A 25,544-nucleotide genomic window follows, 5' to 3' on the forward strand; every position below is an offset into this window, starting at 1 on the left:
ATAAATCCTATTAACGAAACACCCAGTCCTGTTGCAGCACTGTGAACATGTTACATGTTGCGCCGGCCCTGCAGTCCATCATACTATGTAGTTATGATGTTATTTCTCATTCAGGAGTCTGACAGCCCACGGATTAAAAACTGTTCTTCAGCCTGTTTGTGCGGCTGGCTATGCTTCTATATCTCCTTCCCGATGGCAGGAGGGTAAAGAAGTGATGACCAGGGTGAGAGTCATCCCTGACGATCTCTCTCTCTCTCTCTTACTCATTACTCATTACTCATTACAGCAGCTGAGTCCTCCTTTCCCCGGGAGCATGGGGAAAAATGTGTCTGCTTTCGTGAGTCCACTAATGCAACTGTTACAAGGAGCTGCCTTGACAGGCTCACACAGAATCCTGAACAAAAATCACAACTGCTTTGAAGAACAGCAGACTAAAGCTGGGCTCACCCCAGTTCTGAAGTCCTTCTTCTAAAGCATTTTTGTGCCAAGTATGTGCCACCATAATTAATAACCTCACTCCTAATCTGCATTATTTCAACAAGGATAATGCCACAGTACTTGAATAATTGCTCCTATCATATAGGTGCCACATGTCTACAACATAACCATTATCAAGGAGATGGCAGCAAAGGAATCAAACATGAAACCCACCCCCACACACACACGTGTAGCATGTTGTCATTTAGGGATGGGTGGTATGTTTATTGCTCCTATCATATAGGTGCCACATGTCTACAACATAACCATTATCAAGGAGATGGCAGCAAAGGAATCAAACATGAAACCCACCCCCACACACACACGTGTAGCATGTTGTCATTTAGGGATGGGTGGTATGTTTATTGCTCCTATCATATAGGTGCCACATGTCTACAACATAACCATTATCAAGGAGATGGCAGCAAAGGAATCAAACATGAAACCCACCCCCACACACACACGTGTAGCATGTTGTCATTTAGGGATGGGTGGTATGTTTATCTCCATTTTTTTCCATGAAGACTCTCACTTAAAACCTTAGCCCCTGTCTGCTCCATACCCTCCAGCACAGTTACCACAACTGAGATTCCAGAATTCTCTGCTCACCAGGATAATTGTTTCCACCATCCCAACTGGAATTCCAGAACATCTGGAGAACATAACTTTATGCAAGACTGCGCACAAGTTATCCATTCATGCAGACTTTCTGCTGCTCAATAGAGCTAGCCTGAACCTTGAAGCACGTTCCTTCTGCCTAGGTCAGGGGTCCCCAATGCCCCTGGTCCACGGCAGGCCAGAAACTGGGCCACGTAAACAAGGGAAGCTCCATTCATAGGATGCAGGCAGCATGTGAAACCTCACCCCCTCTATTGAGTCTGTCATCTGCACCTCCATAACTCTCTGGTTCGGCTCTGCAACCAAACAAGACAGACACGGACTTCAGAGGATCATTAGAACTGGAGAAAAAAACATGGCTACCAACCTGCCTTCCGTTGAGGACCTGTATACTGCACCAGTGAAAAAGGGGGCTGGGAAAATATTTAGAGAGCCCTCACATCCTGGACATCAACTGTTTCAACTCCTACCCTCAAAACGACGCTATAGAGCACTGCACACCAGAACAACTAGACACAAGGACAGTTTTTTCCCCAACGCCATCACTCTGCTAAACAAATAATTCCCTCAACACTGTCAAACTAGTTACTAAGTCTGCACTACTATTAATCTTCTCATCGTTCCCACCACCCATCTCCTCCCAGTTATGACTATATGACTGTAACCTTGTTGCCGGTATCCTTACGATTTATATTGATATTGTTTCCTGATTGCTTATTTGTACCCTACGACTATCATTAAGTGTTGTACCTTATGATTCTTGATTAACTTATCTTTTCTTTTATGTACACTGAGAGCATATGCACCAAAGACAAATTCCTTTTGTGTCCCAATCACACTTGGTCAATAAAATATTCTCTTCTCTTCTCTTCTCTGGCCTAGTAGATCCATTCATCATCAGGTCCGAAGCTGCTCCTATTGAATTCAAATTCAAACATTTGTTGATTTTTTCTATAAAGTACCTATGGGTTTTAATTGCAAGGTCACACAGGAGAGCATGGCAAGTCTTTTTTCCACTGGTACAGATTTTTATACCACAACTCTTAATACCAAAAAAGTGATCATTTTCCAACTGTGATCACGCTGGCAGCCCTTCCTGACAATCTGCTTTTTGAGAACATTCAAAGAAAGTCTGCTTTTAGATCAAATTATTTATTGTCCCGTTGAAGATCAAAGGAGGAGGAGGAGGAGGAGGAGGAGGAGGAGGAGGAGGAGGAGGAGGAGGAGGAGGAGGAGGAGGACTGAAAAGGGAATATTGGGTTCAAAATCCATGGTTGGAAGCCCAAACTAGGATGCACTTTAAAAAAGCTCTCAGCTTTCATCAATAATTGCATGAATCATCATTCAGCCTGTTTTGCATTTCAAGCCTGTTTCAGCCAGCCAGTTGCAAGCCAACATATTTTTATTGCACCCTTAAGATGCTTCCTCCACTCTACCTTTGAACATCCTCTCGATATAAGCCTGAACAGCATTCAGCTCTGTAAGACAATGCCACCTCTCACAAACACGCAAGGGACACCTTATTTGCATGACACTAAAAATAAAAACATGGCCAATGTTTACGTCAAACCACCATGCTTCGCTGGGGCAACTGAATTAGATAAAAACCCAATTCGTGTATACAGCATTAGGCAATCAGACCAAATTTCATTATAATGTAGAGTTCTCAGCATGACTAAAACAGTCCACAGTCCACCCTGCACCTGTCAACAGGTGGGGTTGAGATGTATGTATATATCAGGGGTGGGTTTTACTTACCTTCGCAATGGGAGCGTGCACAGATCGTCCATTCTGACATCTGGGTGGGTGGGTGGAGCCTCCCACCACTTTTACTACCGGTTCGCAAGAACCGTACAGAACCGGAGCAACCCACGACTGGTATGTATGTATGTCTGTCTGTATGTCTGTATGTATGTATGTATCAGGGGTGGGTTCTAAAATTTTTTACTACCGGTTCTGTGGACGTGGCTTATTTTGTGGGCGTGGCTTGGTGGTCATGTGACAATTATTTAGGATTTAGTAGAGGTACTGATCTACCAGGCTTTTAACTGCTTGCAGAGCTGTACCGGTCTACTCATTTGTTTTTGGAGGCACCGGTCTACTCATTTGTTTGCTTTTAACACTGATCAGCTGTAGGGCGGCCCTTTGAAGCCCCGTGACAAGAGTTTAAACAGTTTTTTTTCCCTCTAGCCATCAGCTGGGACTCAGGAGGCAGCAATAGATTGGGGGTGGGGCCAAATAAAAGGTAAGAATAACATGGGGGGGCAGGGGGCGGGGGAAGAACCGGTTCGGTGACATCATATCGTCATCGCTACCGGCTCAGCAGAACCAGACCGAATTGGGAGGAACTCACCACTGGTATGGATGGATGGATGGATGCCTGCTTGCTTTTCTTTCTTTCTTTCTTTCTTTCTTTCTTTCTTTCTTTCTTTCTTTCTTTCTTTCTTTCTTTCTTTCTTTCCTTTTTCTTTCTTTTCTTTTTCTCTTTCTTTTTTTCTTTCTTTCATCTATCTATCTATCATCTATCTATCATCCATTTATCATCCATCTATTATCCATCATCCATCCATCCTTCTATCCCATCTGTTGACAGGTGCAGGGTGGACTGTTTTGGTCGTGCTGAGAACTCTATATACCGGTACCATGTTTCCCCAAAAATAAGACCCTGTCTTATATTTTTTTGAACCCTGAAATAAGCCATGCGCTCAAAAGCCCGATTGGGCTTATTATCAGGGGGTGTCTTATTTTGGGCAAAATAGGGTATATATTTGGGGGGGGAGAGAAAGCATCTGTATCTTTTCTGCAGGTTCAGCTGTCTAAAAAAAAAAAAATGAGCAGTTCTTGAAGCTGCCAAGATACGAAACGGGCCAGAGTGAACTCCAGTCAAAAGGCAGGACTCCCAATTTAGCCAAACACGTTTAAGCTGTTATGAAAGAAAGTTTGCCAGCAAATTGAAGAAGTAGATAGTCAAAAGAGACGATGGTATAATCCGATGGTTTTGCCTCTATAGCTTCAGAAGTTCTAGCTGGTTCTCTGCTTGCACAGACACACACACACACATATATATTAATTCACTTCCTGTCTGTACATCTGCTTCCTCTACTAAGCGATCCTGCTTGCAGTTTTAAAATATCCTTTGCAACTTAGAAGAAGCCACACTGGTGAACAGCCACTGAACGCCTAGCAGTCCTGATTCCACCACAGGTAACCAAGTGCGGCTTCAATACATGAGGGAGTATTCTGTGTATTAATACAAATACTTTCCTTCCCTGGAGCTCTTGTGTGTCTACACCAGGGGTCTCAAACTCACGGCCTGCAGGCCAAGTCTGGCCCATGGGGTGCTTAGATCTGGCCCAAGGGGCTACCCTGGAAACAGCGAAGGACCAGCCCGCAGTGCCTCTGCCAGTGAAAACGGAGCTGGGGGGGGCGAGGGGGGGCTCTGCAAAAGAAACTAAAAAGAAAACAAAAGCAAGAGAGCTATGTTTTCCCTTTTGCATTTGAGCATCCAAGAAGGGACAGGGGAAAGAGGAACGACAAAGAAAAAGAAGGGAAGGTGAGAAGAGAGCAAGGAAGGAAGAAGAAAGGAGAAGGAAGAGGGAAAGAAAAGGAAGAAAAGGAAGGAAGAAGAAAAGAGAAGGAAGAGGGAAGGAAAAAGAAGGAAGGCAGGAATTATAATGAGAGGGAGGGAGGGTCTGAGGGAAGTCCTGCCTTAGCACTTGGCCACCACAGGTTTCCCCCCCCAACACGAGTGACTTCGGGCTGGCCACGCCCACCCCGCCCATGCCCCCAGGTCAAAAACAACCGTGATGCGGCCCTCAATGAAATCGAGTCTGACACACCCCTGGTCTACGCAACTGCCCTTCAGGTCCTCTCCCATCAAGACCAACCGAGGGTTGTGGCTGGATGGGATCAAAGGTCTCAACTTTGAAGAAGCCTCTTTGCAACCAGACAAATACAGAAACTTTCCCCTCATCGACTCCAGCGGTTAAAAATATATACTCCTCCATCACTTTGTTTTTAAACTTGGAACAGCACAGCCTGGAACAAAACGATTGTAACTATTAATAAAAAAGTTGTCCTGAAGGAGGAGGAATAATTTATAGCGCTTGCATTTTTTTCCCCCAAAGGACAAACTGACTCTTGTCATTTTGGGCTTTTGACTAATTTAAGCGTATTTTACTTTGGGGAGAGGAAAAAGGGAACAAGGGTAGGGATAAAAACCACAAAAGGAGCTTGTTTAAAAGCAGAAAAGATCCTCATTTTTCTATGACTAATCTGTACCAGCTCCTGATAAAATGGCAAAATGCTATTTCACGTCGTGACCAACTGGGGCCTATTAGGTGATTTGCAAACAGCCTATTCCTTTCCTCAAAGGTGTTTACTATAACTGCAGGTAGACCTCAATTTATGACCGTTTGTTTAGTGGGCACAGTTGCAACAGCACTGGAAAAAAATAACTCACAAGCCCATTCTTGCAAATTCCAACGGTGGCAGCATCCCCGTGGTCACGTGATCAAAATTTGGGTTGCTTAGCAACCAGCATGTATATATCAGGGGTCTCCAACCTTGGCAACTTTAAGGCCTGTGGACTTCAACTCCCAGAATTCCTCAGCCAGCTTTGCTAAAGTCTTAAAGTTGCCAAAATTGGAGACCCCTGATATATGTATGACAATTGCAACCTTCCCAGCTGGTTTGCGATGAAGTCAATGGAGGAAGCCAATTTTGCTTAACGGCTGCAGTGGTTCATTTAACAACCGTGGGAAAAGGGGTCACAAAACTGGGAGCGACTCCTTTCACCAACATTTTGCTTAGCAATCAATGGAAGTCATAAGCTGAGGACTACCTGTACTTAAGTCTGGCGCTTACTGACAGTCCAGCATTTCCTGGTGGTCTCCTTTCCAAACGCAAGCTAGGTCAGTCCCTGCTTTCTGACACCAGCCAATATCGGAAAGCACAAGGACATTTCAGTCAAGGCAGATCAGAGCCACCAAATGCAACAATGAACATTTTCCACAGGCGGAAAACAAACCCAGATTAGTGCTAGATTGCAACTATTCCTGGAGGGCAACCGCAGTAACCATGAGCCACAGCCAGGAAACTGTGATGCAAAGTTCAGGGACCATTTAAGCCAGGAGACCCATCGCAGGACAAACCGAGACAAGGGAACGGCTGGAACAGAAATGAGCCCGCAAGAGTTTTGGCGTCGATGACATGAGATTGAAAATTCTGGATCCACACTATTTCAAACAAGGATTGCAAAAATGCAGGCAGTCCTCACACTTACGGCCACAACTGAGCCCAACGTTTATGTTGCTAAGCGAGACATTTGTTAAGTGAGTTTTGCTCCATTTTACGACTTTTCTTGCCATGGCTGTTAAGCGAATCCCTACAGTTGATAAGTTAGGAACCCGGTTGTTAAGTGAATCTGCCTGGTTAGAGGGTCGCAAAAGGGGATCACATGAAACACCCCCCCACACCGGACACTGCAACCATCATAAATGTGAGTCATTTGCCAAGTGTCCGAATTTTAATCATGTGACCCTAGAGATACTGCAATCGTCATAAGTGTGAAAAATGGTCATAAATCACTTTTTTCAGTGCTGTAGTAACTTTGAATGGTCACTAAGCAAACTGTTGTAAATTGAGGACTACCTGTAGTTGGAAACCCTTCAAAAGCACAACCATCATCTGGTGCGGATCTCCTACAAAGAGGAACCAACGGGAGGTAAAATCCTGCCATCATGAGAATATTAGAACAATCCCACCACCTACAGATCCAGAGACAAAGGAGGAAAATCCAGACACAGCATTTTACTACAGGATGGGAAGCCACTGGATTAAAGGGACCGGCTCCTGCTGTCCATATGCTCAACACATGTAGCCATTAAATCCCTTCATATTAGAAGTCCATTGATACACACCCACAACTCATCACATCCAAAGTCCAAATTAAGTTCAAATGTCTTTGATTAAAAGGGGGGGGGGAATACACTCCAGTTTACGATTTACATCTTGAAGACAGTTTCGTTTAAGATTGACGTTTGGGATACAGCACAGAACCACCAACCCTATTTTCAATGAATACTTTAAAAACAAAATACACACACACAAAACCCCATTTCCAAGACAGTCACTTAAAAGGACCCCAAACCCAGGAAAAGATGTCAGCTTCAGAAGTAAGAAAAGATGATCTGGAGGGGAAGGGAAGAGCTCACAGGTGGTCTTGGACAAATGCTACCTTCTGAAGGACAAAAGGGGTTGGGGGGAGGGAGAATTGTGCATTGGGGGGGAGGGAGAAAAGCAGCCTCTCACCCCACCCCAAGACCCTCCAAGGACCCGCTGCTCCTCATCTCTGGCTCTCCCCGAGGGTCCTGGGCTCTTTCCAATGCGCAAAAGCGGAGAGGCGCAGCTACTGTCTTAAAAGTTTGTTAAAAGGGGGGGAGGAGGAAGGGGGCAACCTGGGGTGGGGGGGAAGATGTAGAATATCCGAGCGCCCCTAAAGCCTCTTTCAACTGGCCGGGGGGGGGAGCCGGAGCCAGCCCAGGCGGGGAGGGCAGAGGACTTGGCCCCCGGAGGGCTGGCAAGGCAGATTGAGGAAGCCCGGCCGCTTGGCCAAGGCGCCCCGAAGCCAGCCACGTTTGGCGGGACCCTTTGTCTGCAGCGGCCCTAGACGGGTCGGGGGCTCCCCTGAGAGGCGCCCCAACCTCCTGCCCGCCGCGCCCAGAGAGCCACGCAGCCCACAAAGCCGGGGAGGGAAGCGGCTGCCCTGGCCCGGAGAGCTCGTGCGCTTGGCCCCCGCACGCCTGGTTGGGGAGGCCGAGGGAGGGGAAGGGGGTCCCCCAAGCCCCCCACCCCGAGTCCAGGTCTCGGCCGCCCCCATCTCTGGCCAGCCTCCCGCGCACCGCGCCTCCGCCCGCTTCCAGCCTTTGTGCGCCGAGGGAGGGAGGGAGGGAGGAAGCCCCCCCTTCCCGCCCGCCCGCCAGCCCCCTCCTCAGTCAACAGCCCAGCCCTACCGGCAAGCAGGAGGCAGGAAAGGCCGGGCCCCCTCCCCGAAGCCAGCCGCTGCTCCGCCTGGGCTCTCCCTCGCCACTGCCTGCCTGAGCGGCTGGGTGGGTAGGTGGGCTTCTCTCCTCCCGGGCGCCGCCAGCCAGCCAAGCCTTCCTCCTCCTGGCCGGCCGAGACGCGCCTTGTAAGGGCTGCGGGGCGGATCGGCCCCGCCCGCCTGCTGAGTCACGGGACCGGGACCTCCCCTCGCTCTCCCGCCCACCCACCCACCCACCCGCCGCCAAGCGGGCAGCCCCCCACTCGTGCCCCGCCGCCGCTCGCCTGGCGGCTCCGGGGCTTTTGTGGCTTCAAGCCGGGCTTAAGCCTTTGTTTCCGCGGGCGCTGGGGAGGAAGAGGGGCTCCCGGGGGGAGGGGTCGGCCAGCTGAGAGCCCCGCGGGGGAAGCCCACGCGGAGGCTCAGAGCGAGGGGGGGCTGCGACGGGGGTCCCCGTTGAGTCCAACGCGCGGAAAACAAAGGCCGTCTTCAATCGGTGGGGAGCAGGCTTGGCAGGCGCCCCCCGAGTCCCTGCGGCGACCCTCCCCAGCCTCTGCTGGAGCCCGTCCTACTCCCGAGGAAGCCAGCTTTCTCTCCCCTCCCCCCCCCCCAACCACGCGCCCCTGGAGTCTTAATGGCCCTTAAATTAGGGGGGCTGGAGAAGAGCCAATTTTATATCTCTCTTCCCCCCCTTTGAATGTCATTCAAGCAGCTGGATTCGTGCGTTTGCAAGCATCTGGAAAGAGTTTTTTTTCCCCTTAATGCAACATGGCTGCATATATGTGGGTACATTCTATCTATCTATCTATCATCTCATCTATCTATCATCTACCTACCTACCCATCCACCCATCTATCTATCTATCTATCTTTCTATCTACCGATCTATTTATCTATCTATTTTACCATGTTTATGTTTATATTAGAGATGGAGACCCTTTGAGAGCTGCATGCAACATAATTTCATTTTAATGTATGCCGATTAGTATCCGTTTAAAGTAACCATAAAGCTATTCTGTTCTATTGTGCTTGGTGGGTCAATGGGGCTTGCTCCAACAAGCCATGGTTTAATCCTGGTTTAGGAGGGTGGGCGAGCCTAGCGTCACCGAAGTTGGCTTTGCACCCACCCACCCACCCCCAAAGGTGAGTCAGGTTGGATGGAAGATCTTTTGTTGAGGAGTCCAGAGAGGAGGCCATTGGGAAGCTATTCAGTTATTCCGTTGTTCAGAGAAAGGGTTTGGATAGGGCTCTGCATGATCTCATTACAGGATTATTTTATTTCCAAACAAGTGACATGGAACAAAGTCATCCTGATGATCTAATCTGGGTTATTTTTCATCAGATAAGGGGGTTATGAGAAAAAAAATGGTGACTAGTTTGAAATACAGACAGACCTCAACTTATGACCGTAATTGAGCCCAATATTTATGTTGCTAAGTGAGAAATTTGTTAAGTGAGTTATTTTACGACTTCTCTCTCCACGGTTGTTAAGCGAATCCTGCAGTTCTTGAATTAGTCACATGATTGTTAAGTGAATCGGGCTTTCCCTGTTGAGTTTGCTGGTCAGAAGGCCGCCAAATGGGGATCACGTGACCTCAGGGACTCTGCAACCGTCATAAATGTGAATCTGTCATCCAAATATAAATCACATGACCATGATAGGGTCGTAAGTGTGAAAAACGGTCATACATTGCTTTTGTAACTTTGAATGGTCATTAAATGAGCTATACTAAGTCAAGTACTACCTGTGATCGGTTGGCTAGCAGTATGTAACTTTTCTTTTTTTTTTCCAAAATTTGTAATTTTATTATAACATATATATATGACATTCACATAACATACAACATATACATATCTTATCTCTTTTAAACATTGTTTCTTCGTGGTCTTCTTTCTATTATTTTATCTTTCCTCCCCTATGTCTTCATTTCTTTCTTTTTTCTTTTTCCCCATTGTCCTTTTTACAATATGTTTTTCAGCTTTAACAAGCTTAACTTTATACATTTCTCTACAATTATTATATACATATTTTAATTATATCTTTAATATTATACATTTCTATATTCTTGTTATATAAAAATTTTCTTTTTTATTTATACTGCTTGTTTTTGTCCGTTTCAATACATTTTTATTCCGCTCCCTACATTTGTCATGTATATACTTTATACTTCTAATTTTCTCCCCTGATAGTTATTATTCTTTATTTCTCACCTTAAATCATTTATACTATTTATTCCATACTCTATAATAATCTGTCCCTTCTTTTTCTTTCATTTCTTTTGTTAATCTATCCATCTCAGCACATTCTAAAATCTTATCTATCAATTCTTCCTTAGTTGGAGTTCTTTCCTGTTTCCAATTTTTTGCATATACTATTCGTGCTGCTGTTAATATGTATAGCATCAAATATTTTATTTCCTTGGTATATGGAAAGTGTGTAAGTTATAAGTTTCATTTTTGGTTCAATTTACATCCATTGACTAAAAGAATAGTAACATCTCTCTGTTTCTCAACCTTGTCACTTTAAGATGAGTGGACTTCAACTCCCAGAATCCTCCAGCCAGCTGGCTGGGGGATTCTGGGAGTTGAAGTCCATTCATCTTAAAGTGACAAGGTTGAGAAACACAAGTTAAATAGTAAAGCCTACCTCCCTAGCAAATCCTGGTGGTTGCCCATCCAAACACAAACCTATTCCTATTTCCCTACTTAGCTTTCAAAGGTGCGTTTTGAAAAGGCAACTGGGTTTCCTTTGCTTTTCCTAAAAGACATTTCGCTTCTCATCTCTCAAGGAGCTTCTTCAGTTCTTCCCTACAGAACTTGAAGAAGCTTCTTGGATGAGAAGTGAAACATCTTCAAGGAAAAACGAAGGAAGTCCCAGTTGCCTTTTCAAAAACACACCTTTGGGACAACCACGATTGAGAATCTCCATAGATACTTGGTAGCTTACAAGGTGTTTTTTTCCCTATTTTGCCCCTATTTGGAGATGCAAGAACCTTGCTGGCTTCCATCGTTCTCTTTAGTAGAGAATCCTTCTTTATAAGTGGTGTTTGGTCTTGGGTTACGAGAGAATATTGATTTCTCTAATGAGTAACATTTCCTTTGAGATGGTGAGATGGAGGCTGGAAGTGGGTGGGGTTCTTTTACACTAGCAGATCTATGTGAGCAAAGAAAAAAAAAAATAGGCCGGCTTTTTAATTAAGATTAGTTGGCTGATAGGAAGGAGGAAGGAAGAGCGTTTTCTGTAATGGCACCCAGACTTAGTGGTTCAGTTTGAAGGGTGGCATTGGAAGGGGAAAAGAGCCAGCTTGGACTAGCGGTTAAGGTACCAGCTGGAAATAGTGAGTTCTAGTCTCTCCTTAGCCATGAAAACCAGCTGGGTGACTTTGGGCCAATCACTAGGAGATGGTGAATTCTAGTCCCACCTTAGGCATAAACCCCACTGGGTGGCTTGGGTCATTGCCTCCTTCTTAGGGCTGTGAGAGCCTGGCTGGCCTAAGGTCATCCGGCTGGCTTCATTCCTAAACCTGGACTAGAACTCACAGCCTCCTGGCTTCTAGCTTGGTGTCTTAACCAACAACACCCAGTCACCCTCTCATATCGTATCAGGTTATTGGATGGGTGCTGTGATATCACAATGCACACACACAATTATAATGACAGCTTGCATTGGATGTCTATGGAGTGAGTTCTGTTAAGCCAGTTTCTTCTGTTTCAGAGACAGCCCAATAAAGGTTTCTTCCATCTTTGCCTAATTAGAGCCTTGGTGGTGCAGTGGTTAGAGCGCAGTACTGCAGGCTATTTCTGCTGACTACCGGCTGCCTGCAGTTTGCCAGTTCGAATCTCACCAGGCTCAAGGTTGGCTCAGCCTTCTGTCCTTCTGAGGTGGGTCAAATGAGGACCCAGATTGTTGGGGGCAAGAGGCTGACTCTGTAAATCATTTAGAGAGGGCTGTAAAGCACTGTGAAGCTGTATATAAGTCTAATGGCTATTTTTTTCTGCTTTTATTGTCTTGTTTTAGACTTTATTCTGGTCACAGTCATGTGATGGATTAATTTCTTGAGTGCATTGTAAATAAAACAAAAACAAAAAAGAGAACTGGGAGATCCTGTTAGATAAATTATTAGTACAACTATAGCAGATGTTGAATTTTCTTTTGGAGAAGAATTTACCCATAAAATGCTATTGTGCAATTAGCGAGTTGTTTTTTTTTACTTCCTGATTGCACAATAGCATTTTATGGGTAAATATCTGACTCTATTTATTTTTTTCCCAAATTTATATCCTCCCCTGTGACTTCAGGCTATTCACCGTCCATAGTATTTAGACAAAATCCACAAATTAAGCCCTTAAACTTAATTTAACAACTCAAAAGCCTCTAATTAGAACAGTGAAAAATTAGGAGGGAAATATAAAAAAAAAAATTACACTAGCTTTCTAATTTTTTTTTTTTTACATTCGTTATAATGATATTTAAAAAGGGAGAAGAAACAATACGGATGTTTAGGTCCCGATTTTAAACACTAGAAAATATAGTAAGAAAGGAGAAAATATAAAACCAATAAAATGTAAGTGGATAACCAACAAATCTTGAATATATTCTAGTCCATTAGTAGAATATCATAATGTGCTTCATAACCTAATTTCTAATCAAGAGACGTTTCTATTAAACTCTAAAACATTTGATTAGCACAACTGAAATCAATGAAGGGGAGAAGGACAGCTATAAATAGATATGCATACAAATGTCTTACCAGACCAACAAACAAAGGCTTAAGCCCCAGATGGTTGTCCAGACCCCCATGATGGGGCAACCTACCCAAGATCACTGTCTCTGGGCTGTTGGTTGGTTGGTTGGCGACCTTGGGCAGCTTACAAACATTGAAAGCCAATAAAATGGAATGGAATTCAAACTTATCTCCCAGATTTAATTTCATAAATGTTTGGAATTAAGTTCATGGAAGGCACCATTTTGATCTTCCTTATTTTTAAAGGCCAGTCCTTCATTTTCTTCTTTATGTTTTCACAATGTAAAGGAATTTCTGCAAGCAAATGGCCAAGCTCAGATGGGACCCAGGAATGTAAGATCTCTCAGCTAAGATGTAATATAAATAATCTATCTGTCCGTCCATCCGTCCATCTGTCCATCCATCATGTATGTATGGATGTATGGATGTATGATCTATCTATCTATCTATCTATCTATCTATCTATCTATCTATCTATCTATCTATCTGTGTATCTCTAATGTCTGTCTGTCTGTCTGTCTATCATTTATCTATCATCTATACAGTATATCATCTCCATCTATCATCCATCCATCCATCTCTCTCTCTCTCTCTCTCTCTCTCTCTCTCTCTCTCTCTCTCATGTCTGTCTGTCTATTTATCTATTCATCTCTGTATCTATCTTTGTTCATGTTCTTAGCTGATAGAGGACAAAGGCCTCCCTGAAGCTTTCAATGTCTCTTTTGACAGCCCTTCAAAGCTTAGCATCCCACCAAATGTTCTCACCTTCCTTGGTGGAGATAGCTGGCAATCTGCATGAAAGCCTCCACTGAAAAGCCTCTGCTGCCGTAGCCTCATTTAAAACCTGATCTAACCTTTCATGCCTCGTGCAATTATCCACCACTGCTCCTGAGCGTGCCTGAGTAAGACTCCCATCAGTGTAAGAAAGAGAAACCCTCGGGAGTCTGTCAAAAATCTCTCCAAGCCCAGGAGGCCACACATGCGCTGCTCACTGATATGATTCATCTCTGCAACTATTATTACCTAACTTTCTTTTTTTGTGGTAGCACAAATCTACCACAAGTTCAGGACATCACGAATAATTCTCAGTGCCAAGGAACAAGCGTTCCCAAAATAGATCAATAGGTGGATTTAAGCCAAAGGAAGTCCATTAAGAATGTTTCCCTCACTCGCGACTCAGAGTGAGACCATCAAAGTCAATCAATCAAGCTTAAAGGGCTGCCGGATGCAGTGAAAATGGCCACGTGTGTCGTTTGCACAGAAGGAAAATTTGCAGGTGGCCGAATCACCTCTCAACCACTTGCCTCCGGAAGTTATGGAAGCTCCAACACTGGAATTTTTAAAGAAGAGACCGGACAACGGTTTGTCTGAAGTGGTATAAGGTTTCCTGCCTGAGCAGGGGGTTGGACTAGAAGACCTCCAAGGTCCCTTCCAACTCCGTTATTCTGTCATTCTCTTTAGCATCATCCTACTTCAAGCTTTGGAATTTATGGATAATGTTGGTGTTAGGAAGTGATTCTATATTTGACTTATAACATTTACTGACCATTCAACATCACTGAAACAGTGACTTATGGCCATTATTCACCCTTAAAACGGTTGCAGCATCCTCCTGGTCACGTGATCAAAATTCAGACTCATATTTATGACGGTTGCAGTGTCCTGGGGTCATGTGATCCCCCCTTTGCAACCTTCTGAGATGCCACGTCAATGGGGAAGCCAGAATCGCTTCACAACCATGGTACTAAGTTAAGAAGTGCAGAGATTTGCTTAACAATTGGGGCAGGAGAGGTCGTAAAATGGAGCAAAACTCACTTAACAAATGTCTCACTTAGCAACAGAAATTTTGGGCTCAACTAGTCATAAGTCAAGGACTACCTGTATTAGCTTAAGAGGAAGAACCATTAGATGTATCTTATCACTCAATCGTTAAAAAGAAGGAAAAAGCTGCCATTTTATAGGGCTAGATATCACTCTATAAATCAAAACAATTTCAAAGCAGCTTTGCATCCACCAATAAGCAGCAACCTCTGTAAATAAAAAAAAGGCTTTACCTATTTAATTAAAAAATTCCTTTCTTGAGTTGATGCCCTGCTTTTCCCTTTCAAAGGAGGCCATCGAAAACCGATAAGAGACGAAACAGAAAAAAATAAACCAGGAGCACAATGAAAAGGTAAATTAATCAAGAGACTAACCAATACGTTTCATCTGTAAAATTATTCAGACAGCTAAATTGAAGCAACTGATGATTCAATCATCTGTTCCAAATGCTACCCCTGTTTTATGAGGCATGGCTTCATATTCCCTATATGCACTTACATTAGAAACAACACTCTGCAGGGAGATCTCATATTTCCCAGTCATTGCTAGCAAGGAAAACAGCCACAAGGAATGCTTTATGGGAAGTCTGATGTTCTTGAGATATCGCAATACAAATGTTTGCATGGGAATGCATATTGATAACGTCATTAGTTGCAACCCCATGGACAATGTTCCTCCAGGCCTTCCTGTCCTCTACCATACTCCGGAGTCCATTGAAGCTCACGCCGACTGCTTCAGTGGCTCCATCCAGCCACCTCGTTCTCTGCCGTCCCCTTCTTCTTCTTTTGCCCTCCATCGTTCCCACCATTAGGCTCTTCTCCAGGGAGTCCTTCCTTCTCATTAAGTGGCCAAAGGATTTGAGTTTCTTCTTCAGGATCTGGCCTTCTCAAGAGCAGTCAGTCAGGGTTGATCTCCTCTAGGACCGACCAGTTGGATGGCCTTGCAGTCCAAGGGACTCGCAGGAGTCTTCTCCAGCACCAGAGTTCAAAGGCCTCCATTCTTTGGCCTTCTCAGCCTTCCTTATGGTCCAACTTTCATAGCCATCCATTGCAACTGGGGAAACCATCGCCCTGACTATACACAGAGGTCGATATTATCACCATCACTTATAAATCATTGAAATGAGGTTGGGTTTGGTGAAAACTTTTAGCTGCTGTTCTCTGGAGTATTAGCATGGCATTTAAGCTTTCCCACAAAGTGGTTTGGCTTGAAAGACAAGGTCTTACTCAAGGTTTTTTGATGGACTTCAAAAAAAGTTTTGAATCCAGTTCAAGGAGAGACAGTTCCACAGCCTTCCACAATATTTCATGCCATAAAACTTTCCAGTTCTGCCCTAATGAAGTGCGTATCTCCTAAAGAACTAATGAAGTATAATCTCCTGCTGGATCAGGTGGTTGGACTAGAAGATCTCCAGGGTCCCTTTTAAACCCTGTTATTCTGTGTTTTAGTCCAGTGGTCCCCAAACCTTATTCACCATTCTGAAAATATTGTCCTCCTTTGTTCAATTGGCATAACGTCACTCAGAGAAACTCCAACAAATAAATAAATATTGGGCAAGAAAATTATAACGATTTGGGAAAAGGCCACTGATTTGTTTCTCAGTCATCAGACATAATTAAACACAAGTTTGTTGAAGTATCAACTGTATAAACATATATAAAGCTAGATTTATGGTTTTTTGGGGGGGGAATCACTTGAGCTTCTTCCCATTTCTGGACTTCCAAAATAAACTTGGACCATGGCCTGGAATAAGAGCGATACTCATTCTTTAAAATATTTACACCATAAGTTCATCATAGATCAATGATTATACAAATCCCTGCAAACGGGGGGGGGGGGAGAGGAGGGAAATGCCTCTTGAACTCAGCAATTCCCAGATACAGTTAGAGGAAATATACTTTTTTTTTCTTTCCTTAATCAGAGCATCACAGCATGTGCACCTATGGTTTCTGTTTTTGTGCAGGTTCTTACAGATTCTGTGTAAGAAAAGAGCACACGAGATTTGCACTCCCTCCAACTGATTTAATGTTTCTTTAGTTTTATGTACAATACACTTATTAATAAATCTGATGGATTATTTAGGCCTCCTGAAAAATAAGCCAGGTGAAGGCAATTCCACAGGTCAATGAATACTCTGTGCCAACTTTCCCATCTCCCATCTCTGTGGTTGTTGCTGTAACTATTATATTCAACAAGCAAAGGGACCTCTGTCCAAGTGTCCGAAAACTAGGATCATTCTCTCTGACCAAGACAGAGACTCTGAAAGACCAAACATAATACCTGAATGCTTTCGGCAAACACTTTCAACTGTGAGAAATGTGATGAAGGAATCACATGGCTTGGCTCTCTTGGAGTAAGAGAGGTAAGAGCTAAAATACCAAGAAAAAGTTCTGGCCTCAAATGCAGAACTTACAAATCACTGCCAAACAACAACAACAACCAGTTGCTGAGTATCAATATGCATATATACACAGTCCTTTTTTCAGACACAATTTACACCATGGACCAACTGAAAGATAAACACTCTTCGGTGTTCATTGGCAGGAAGCAGGATAACAAGAAAGGGTATCTCCAGAGAATGTTCAAAAGAAGTCAAGATGGTCACCACAGTTTTGCAATCGAAACTCTGTCTGATTTTTTGTTTTTTGTTTATGTGTCACACGCATAAAAAGAGCAAAGCTACCACCATAGCATGGTGGCTTCACATTTTGGATGCCCCTCTTAACAAAGTTAAGGTTTGAGAATTTGTAAGCGTCCCTCAGATTGTGAGAATCTGCTGAATTGAAGCAAGAGGAAGGTCACCAACTGTCCCGAAGATGTTTTTTCAAGAGGCAAGTGGACTTTCTGGTTTTTCTTTGAAGATATTTCGCTTCTCATCCAAGAAGCTTCTCCAGCTCCGACAGGATAGTGGGGAATGGAAGGATTTATACTCCTTGCAGACAGCTGGTCATTTGCATCCTTTTTAGAGGGCCGTTGAGGCCGCTTGGAGGTTTATCTGTGTCTGTTTCTTGAAAAACAAGGAAGTCCAGCTGCCTCTTGGAAAAGCACCTTTGGGGCAACCCTGGATGACTGAGAATCTCCGTAGACTTTTAGCGATGTACTTTGGGATGAACCTCCTTTGAAAGGTACAGGAATATGACCAGATTTCCAGAAAAAAAATTGCAGACTATAGGAACCATTTGCACTTCATTTTGAGATGCAGACAATAATCCCCAACTGCCTGTGTTCAACAATAAAGGGGGACAAGGCAGAAAACATCCTGCACAAAGCACAGCTCCGCAACACACACTCCTTTCGACAGTTCCAAGGAGGCTCTACACCCATTTGCACCACTCAGGTGGCCCTGAGGACACAGACAAACCTCCAAGTGGCCTCAACAACTCTCTAAAAGGATGCAAAGGACCAGATACTTCAAGGAATATACATCCTTCCATTCCCCACCATCCAGTCAGAGCTGAAGAAGCTTCTTGCATGAGAAGCGAAAGGTCTTCCAAAAAAAAGAGAGAGAGAGAAAGAAAGAAAAACCAGAAAGTCCAGTTGCCTCTTGAAAAAGCACCTTTGGGACAACTGTGACCCAGATGACTGAGAATCTCCATAGACAAGGTGACCAAGTGTGTAAGAAAAAAATCCTTCCAGCATGTGGGAGGTAGGGGGAAAAGAGAGATATTGCTGGAAACTGAAATAAAAAAAATTTTTTTGGGGGAAAAAAACCCTTGCAATAAAATTCGAAGTGGTCTCCCACAGGCATGTGCCAAATAATTAAAAAGGGTCTGATTGCACAGAATACTTTGCAATTACTGGAAAGGGAGCTAAATGCCTCTTATAAACTCAAAACTATTTAAATCGTTTAAGAGGAACCATCCAGTCCCTCTCATTTTCCAATACCTCCTACTGGAAAGGACCTCACAGGGAAGCTTGTAGACTTTGCTTTCCCAGATTCGGAGAGCAATCAAGATTTTAAAAACATCCTGCCACATCTGGTCGGAGCTGTTCATTATGTGTAAAAAACCTCCCACACATGAAGGTGGGAGGAATAGAACAGATTCAGATTTTGCAGAGCTGGTTGCTGCAAGGGATTAAAAATTGGCTGTGCCTGCCAGTTTCAGGATCTCTGGATCCCACAAGTATGAGGCATATCAATTTAAAGAGTGATCCGGCATTTGTCACCCGAAAGATTGACAAAAATGTTTAAAGACAAATCAACTAAATGTTGGAAATGTCATCAGGTACAGGGGTCATATTTTCATATGTGGTGGACGTGTAGAAGCACAAAAATATTGGGCAAGAATTCGTATGTGGTTGGAGAAGATGACATAGCAGCATATTGATCTAAAACCTGAGATATTCCTGTTGGGGATTTTACTAAAAAATTATAGTAAAAAAAATGTATATTTGATTATTCAGGTAATAACTGCAGCTAGAATTGTATTTGCACAAAATTGGAAGGGCGAAGAGATTCCTCCAGATGAAATTGTGATTAAGAAGATATTAGAATATGCAGAAATGAATAGATTTAACACTTGCTATTAAAGGAAAGGAAGAATCTGATTACTATAATATATGGGATTTATTTTCTCAATGGTTAGAGAATAAATACGAAAGCAATGCATTATAAAGTTAAATAAGCTAAGAAGAGAAATGTCACAATAATAGATATGTTAAGTATTAAGTATTAGTATTAAAATAAGAATAGATATAAATAATGAATATGGTGGTAAGCGAAAAGTGCTATGACACAAAAAATGTGTACCACACGTAAAATGTGTACACACTGTTTAATGAATGATGGAATGTTTGTATTAAAAGAAAATAAAACTTTTAAAAAAAAAAATAATATTTAAAGAGTGATCCCTCCTGAGGTCAAATGTCCAAAGCAGAGAGGTGCCATCATGACACTCAGGGCGGCTTACAGTGTGTTAAGCAATAGCCTCCATACTTTTGTATCTACCTGCTTAGTAGGGCTTTCGGCCCCCTCCCCAAGCGGTGTTCTTTTTTTTATACAAAGTCAGTTTATTGACCCCACAATCCGGGTCCTCATTTTACCTACCTCGGAGGGATGGAAGGCTGAGTCAACCTTGAGCCTAGGGAGATTTGAACTTGCAGTAATTGCAGGCAGCTGGTGCTACTTAACAGCGCTTTAGTCTGCTGCACCACCAGGTTTTGTGTTTATTGGGGGCTGTTGGGGGGGAGGGATGTGGTTAAAATACCCAAACTGGCTTTATGTCTATTTTGAAGACCTGGTTTCAGCAAAATTTCACCCACCACAGAAAACAAGCCATTTGGATTCAAATGAAAAAGAAAAGCAAGAAGATGGAAAGAGACGTGAATTGAATTCTTACAACATGGAGATACGCTTTAAATAGAACCAACGATAGAAAAATAATTGCATTGTTTTGAAAATCTGTTATATGTTGCTCAGCCTGTCATTAGCATCCATTATAAGTAGTTGCCAAGTTACTGGGATTTCTGACGCCAAGCGATGCAGTTATAAAGTATGATATAAAACTTTAGTAAGGCCACACCTGGAATATTGCATCCAGTTTTGGCCACCACCACATTACAAAAAAGATGTTAAGATTTTGGAAAAAGTGCTGAGAAGAGCAACTGAGATGGTTAAAGGCCTGGAGGCTAAAACGTATGAAGAACGGTTTGCAGGAGCTGGGTGTATCTACTTTAGTGAAAAGAAGGAGTACTGTGACTTGATAAGAGTCTTAAAATATTGTGGGGCTGCCATAAAGAAGAGGGAGTCAAGCTATTCTCCAAAGCACCTGAGGGCAGGACGAGAAGCAACGGAGGGAAACTAATCAAGGAGAGAAGCAACCTGGAATTAAGGAGAAACTTCCTAACAGTGAGGACAATTCACCAGTGGAACAGCCTGCCTCCAGAAGTTGTGGATGCTTTTAAGAAGAGATTGGACAACCATTTGTCTGAAATGGTAGGGTTTCCTACCTGAGCAGGGGGTTGGACTAGAAGACCTCCAAGGTCCCTTCCAACTCTATTCTGACTTGAATTGAACACCATGTAACCACATCATGGCACTTCTGGCAATTCCTGTCAACACTGAGACAAATTCCTTGTGTGTCTAATCACCTGTGGCCAAATAAAGTGTTCTGTTCTGTTCTGTTCTGTTCTGTTCTGTTCTGTTCTGTTCTAACCAGGGACCGTGTGCGTCATTGTACAGGAAGAGGCAGGACTCCCAGGCAGGCAGGCAGGAGAGCAGGTGAGAGCTGAGCAGGAGAGCTACTGGCGAGTGACGGGTGCTTCTGGGCATGGATTCTTCCTCAAACGTTTTCCTTGGCACCCATCACCTTTTAATTTCTTTAAATTAAAACGAAATGAATTGAAATGTATTTCCAGAACCGCTCTCTTTCCCCTGGACGTGTTAAGACAAGAGGGCTGCAGGGCAGGGCAGTGTTTCCCTTGGGAGTGTTTCTACTTGCCCAGAAAACACAACGTGGAGTACAAATGGGGGATCTGCAGGATGTTTGGGTGGGTGAATCAGTGTTGAGTGAGCCTGGCAATCGCTTGTGAGATTGTACCCGTAACATGATCTCAAATGTCCAGACACAGACACAAAAATGGACAATTTTGGTTCCAATCGGTAACAATTTGAAATGATGTAAGCTTGCCATCAGAAGTTGTGGATGCTTCATCACTGGAGGTTTTAAAGAAGAGACTGGACAGTCACTTGTCTGAAATGGTCTAGGGCAGGGGTCTGCAACCTTAAACACTCAAAGAGCCATTTGGACCCGTTTCCCACAGAAAAGAAAACACCGGGAGCCACAAAACCCTTCCCGTGCCTGACTATTTCCTGAGCGGCCACAAAACTAGCATATGTAGTTGAATTAAACGTTCTGAAACTTTTCTTTTCGTGGATTTATCCATGGTTGGCCTACCGGGGGTTGAAAAGCTCAATAAATCGCGTGCCGGCGAGTGTCACCCATTGGCAGCTGTGAGTGATATTTTGAGTGACAGGGAGCCGCAGCAGAGGGGTGAAAAAGCCACCTGTAGCTTCCGAGCCACAGATTGCTGACCCTGGTATAGGATCTCCTGTTTGAGCAGGGGGTTAGACTAGAAGACCTCCAAGGTCCCTTCCAGCTCTATTCTGACTGATTGATTGATTGATTGATTGACTCCAACCTTTGTGTCTTTCAGCTTTGATGCATCTTCCATCAGATACACACAATCAGTGTGTCCTTCTTCACAAGAAAAGCGGGGAACACACCACCCGTTAGAGGTTGGTGCACAAATGCTGTCCACTGTTGTGCAAGCTGCTACGAACTGTAGCTTAGCAACATCTGGAAGATAAACCTTTCCAGTTTCTACCGAGTATTATGGGGATTATTTTATGAAAAATATTTAAATCCCTCTTTTTTATTTATATAAACGCCCAAGTCCACATTTCTTACAAGTGCTAATTCCAAAGACATCAAAGGAAGGGAGAGGCGGAGATGGGAGGAGGTGGGGAAGGGAGGGAGGGAGGGGAATGGAAAGGATAGAAGGTGAGAAGGAAGGAGGGAGGGAAGGAAGGAAGAGATGGGAGGAAGGGGAAAGGAGGAGATGGGAGGGTGGAAAGGGAGGAAGGAAATAAGGAAGAGAGGGAAGGAAGTGGAGGAAGGAAGGAAGGAAATAAGGAAGAGAGGAAGGGAAGGGAAGGGAAGGGAAGGGAAAGGAAGGAAGGAAGGAAGGAAGGAAGGAAGGAAGGAAAATTAGCTATCTACAGGAAGTAGTTTTTTAAAAACTACCCCAGCAAAGCTTGTAATAAGTAAGCTATTGTAGCCAGATGCCTAAAAGATAACATTGAAGAATCCTAGAGAGAATGTTCTAGAGAAAGACCTACAACACCAGGATTGGTGCCAGAGAAAAATCTCCTCTTTTTGAGGGAGAAGGCTGGGCATTGAGGCAAGATTTGGACATGAGCAGACTTATGCAAAAATTCAGGGACTCTTCATTATCTTAGAGAAAATGCTCGTTTGATTGGATTATGGTTTGGAGGTTACACCAGAATGCTGTGAAAAGCAAACTCGAGGATCTTAAATTAAATTCCAAATGCAGAGCCTTACGGTGCCCTTGACTTCGACCTGCTACGGAGTTTTTTGATAAAGGAAACCAAGCGCCATTCACTGAGCGCCTCCATAAATCATTTCCCTTCTCTTAAAATAACAGAATGGACCTTTGACTGGGAGCAGGTAAATTGCAGCCTCATCTTTGCCCTGGAAAACTACCGTGTATGTTCAGCGTCTTTGTGTTTTGTAGAACAAGGGAACCCGGATAGACAATTTGTCAGAGCTCTATTTCACTTCTGGAAAAACAACAGCAGCAACTCAGCAGAAGAACAACTGATCAGAATTGTAAGATTTGAGGAGGAGTGAACTCTGCCCAGAATGATTTGTGCCAGGAAGATTCTACCTAATGGTTTAAACTTTTTTTTAAAAAAACTTTGTTTTTACAGAGAAACAGAGTTGTTGTTTGTTTTTTTTTTACAGAGAAAACAACCTGGACCGAGAAAGTTACATCCATAGCCAAATGGAAAACTCCTAGTTAATAGATAGAATTCCCTAACACAGCGTTGACCGCCAATCCACGCTTTAAGATGTGTGGACTTCAACTCCCAGAATTCCATTGGCTAGGGGATTCGTGGGAGTTGAAGTTCACCATCTTAAAGTTGCCAAGTTTGTAAAAACACTAATGTGGACCATCAAAGTGTCCCTTAGCTTTCAAGTGAAGAGGCCCTGGGTTGATGGTGAACTTAAATGCACACCTGCTGTCTGTCTGTCTGTCTCTGTCTCTGTCTCTGTCTCTGTCTCTCTCTCTCTCTTTCTCTTTGTCTCTCTCTCTCTCTCTCTCTCTTTCTCTTTGTCTCTCTCTCTCTCTCTCTCTTTCTCTTTGTCTCTCTCTCTCTCTCTGTGTCTGTCTGTCCCTGTCTCTCTTTCTTTCTGTCTCTCTGTCTCTGTCTCTTTCTCTCTTTCTCTTTCTCTCTCTCTGTCTCTGTATCTCTCATTGTCTCTCTCTGTATGTGTGTGTCTCTCTTTCTCTCTCTGTGTGTGTCTCTCTGTCTATCTTTGTGTGTGTGTCTCTCTCTCTTTCTCTTTGTGCGTCTCTGTGTGTCTGTCTGTCTCTGTCTCTTTCTTTCTGTCTCTGTCTCTCTCTCTTTCTCTGTCTCTATTTCTCATTGTCTATCTGTGTGTGTGTGTGTCTCTCTTTCTCTGTGTCTCTGTGTCTCTCTGTCTTTGTGTGTGTGTCTCTTTCTTTCTGTCTCTGTCTCTCTCTCTTTCACACACACATACACACACATGCTGGATGTTTGCAATTTGATTATTTGGGGGTTTGCAAAAGGTCCCTGATGCCGCTGATTCCTTTAATGAAAACGCTCCCTAAGAGTCATTCCTTCCCCTGAAGCTTCTCGTATAGAAAACAATATGCTGTGTGTTTTTAAAGGAAACTTAAGTGGGGCGATATATGGCTTTTTCCCTTCGCATCCGACCTGCTCTTAATGCAGTGAAATTCCCTGGCTGATCTAAGCCAACCGCCTTGGCAATTGTTCACCCCCATCAGCATCTTCCCAGGGCTGAGAACAGGCCTTCTTCCTTGCCAGAGATCCGTTTCTGTGCATGATATAATTGCCGAGCAATAAATATTTAATGGATCATACCTGCAAACAGATCATCATCAGAGGATGGCAAACCTGAAAGCTTGAATAATTCCAGTTGTTTTCTGTCTTGCTTTTCCTCTCAATGGTTACCAATGGTAACAAGGAAGAGAGAGAGAGAGAGAGAGAGAGAGAGAGAGAGAGAGAGAGAGAGAGAGAGAGAGAGAGAGAGAAATAAAAGCAACATATTAATAAAATTGTTGATCAATTAAGAATCAACATTATTCTTGCCTTCAGGAATTAACTTTCGAAATAACCTTTTAACATCTTTTCTCCTTTTAAGCTTGAAGAAGATATAACAGTAACAGTAACAGAGTTGGAAGGGACCTTGGAGGTCATCTAGTCCAACCCCCTGCTCATTCAGGAGACCTATACTAGGGATTCGATCTGCCAACCTTTCTGATTGACAAGCTCCCTTCAGATTTTTCATCATTATCCGTGCAAATCCTTCTTCCATTTCCTTTTTAATTGTTGAATCATATTTTTTTTTATCAAATTCATTAAACAATTTCTGCAGTAAATCTGATGAAATGCTCTTATCGGTAAGTGATAAGAAGTGAAACTCTGCATTCTTCTCTTGCGGTAGCTTGAACTTTTTAAAGTTTTAGAACCAATGGGGTGTATTTTTTTTTCCTCTTCTATATCTGAGCTGAATTTCTTCAGCCACAATCTATTGAGGGCAGGAATGTTCTGCGTTCAAAGTGAAGAAAATCATTGGGGAAAATCACTTTTATAATTTTATAATTCCAATTTAGAAGACAAATAATACAGGCAGCCTTCAACTCACACCTACGAATGGAATCACGATTTCCACTGCTAAGCAAGGCAGGTTGTTCAGTGAAACACACCTGATTTTATGACATTTTCTTTTTTGCCACGCTGCTCAAGCGAACCACTGTCGCTCTTAAGTGAGTCATGAGGTCGTTAAGCGAATCCGGGTACCCCGATTGACTTCGCTTATGGGAAAATTTTGCGGTGGGAAAATTGCAAACGTCAATCATTTTGACCTCAGGATACTGCAACGTGTTGTAAACACACGTTAGTTGCCAAACATCCAAATTTTGATCATGTGACCCCCCCCCCATCTGTGACGGTCTTAAGTGTGAGGACTGATTGTAAATTGGTTTTTCCCCGTGCCATTGCAACAAGGGGTTGCTATAAACAAAGAGTCGTAAGTCAAAAACTACCTGTAATGT

At 43.5% G+C, this 25,544-nt stretch overlaps 1 protein-coding gene and 1 long non-coding RNA gene across 2 annotated transcripts in view; one reads left to right on the forward strand and one right to left on the reverse strand.

Annotated features, from left to right (window-relative positions):
• FAM107B (family with sequence similarity 107 member B) overlaps positions 1-8,348 on the reverse strand; it is a 50,839-nt gene extending 42,491 nt beyond the window's left edge. Inside the window, exon 1 of the mRNA XM_034424841.3 lies at positions 8,109-8,348. The gene's annotated coding sequence lies outside the window, so the exon portion shown is untranslated. The remainder of the gene's footprint in view (positions 1-8,108) is intronic.
• On the forward strand, positions 8,349-24,864 carry LOC148112963 (uncharacterized). Its single transcript, XR_015729027.1, has 4 exons — positions 8,349-8,916; positions 14,989-15,051; positions 21,855-21,936; positions 24,632-24,864. It is a non-coding gene; the product is annotated as an uncharacterized LOC148112963 (long non-coding RNA).
• Positions 24,865-25,544: the final 680 nt, after the last annotated feature.

This window comes from Pantherophis guttatus, chromosome 7, assembly GCF_059756535.1.
Source record: "Pantherophis guttatus breed Tessera chromosome 7, ASM5975653v1, whole genome shotgun sequence".
In the NCBI taxonomy this organism is placed as follows: domain Eukaryota; kingdom Metazoa; phylum Chordata; class Lepidosauria; order Squamata; family Colubridae; genus Pantherophis; species Pantherophis guttatus.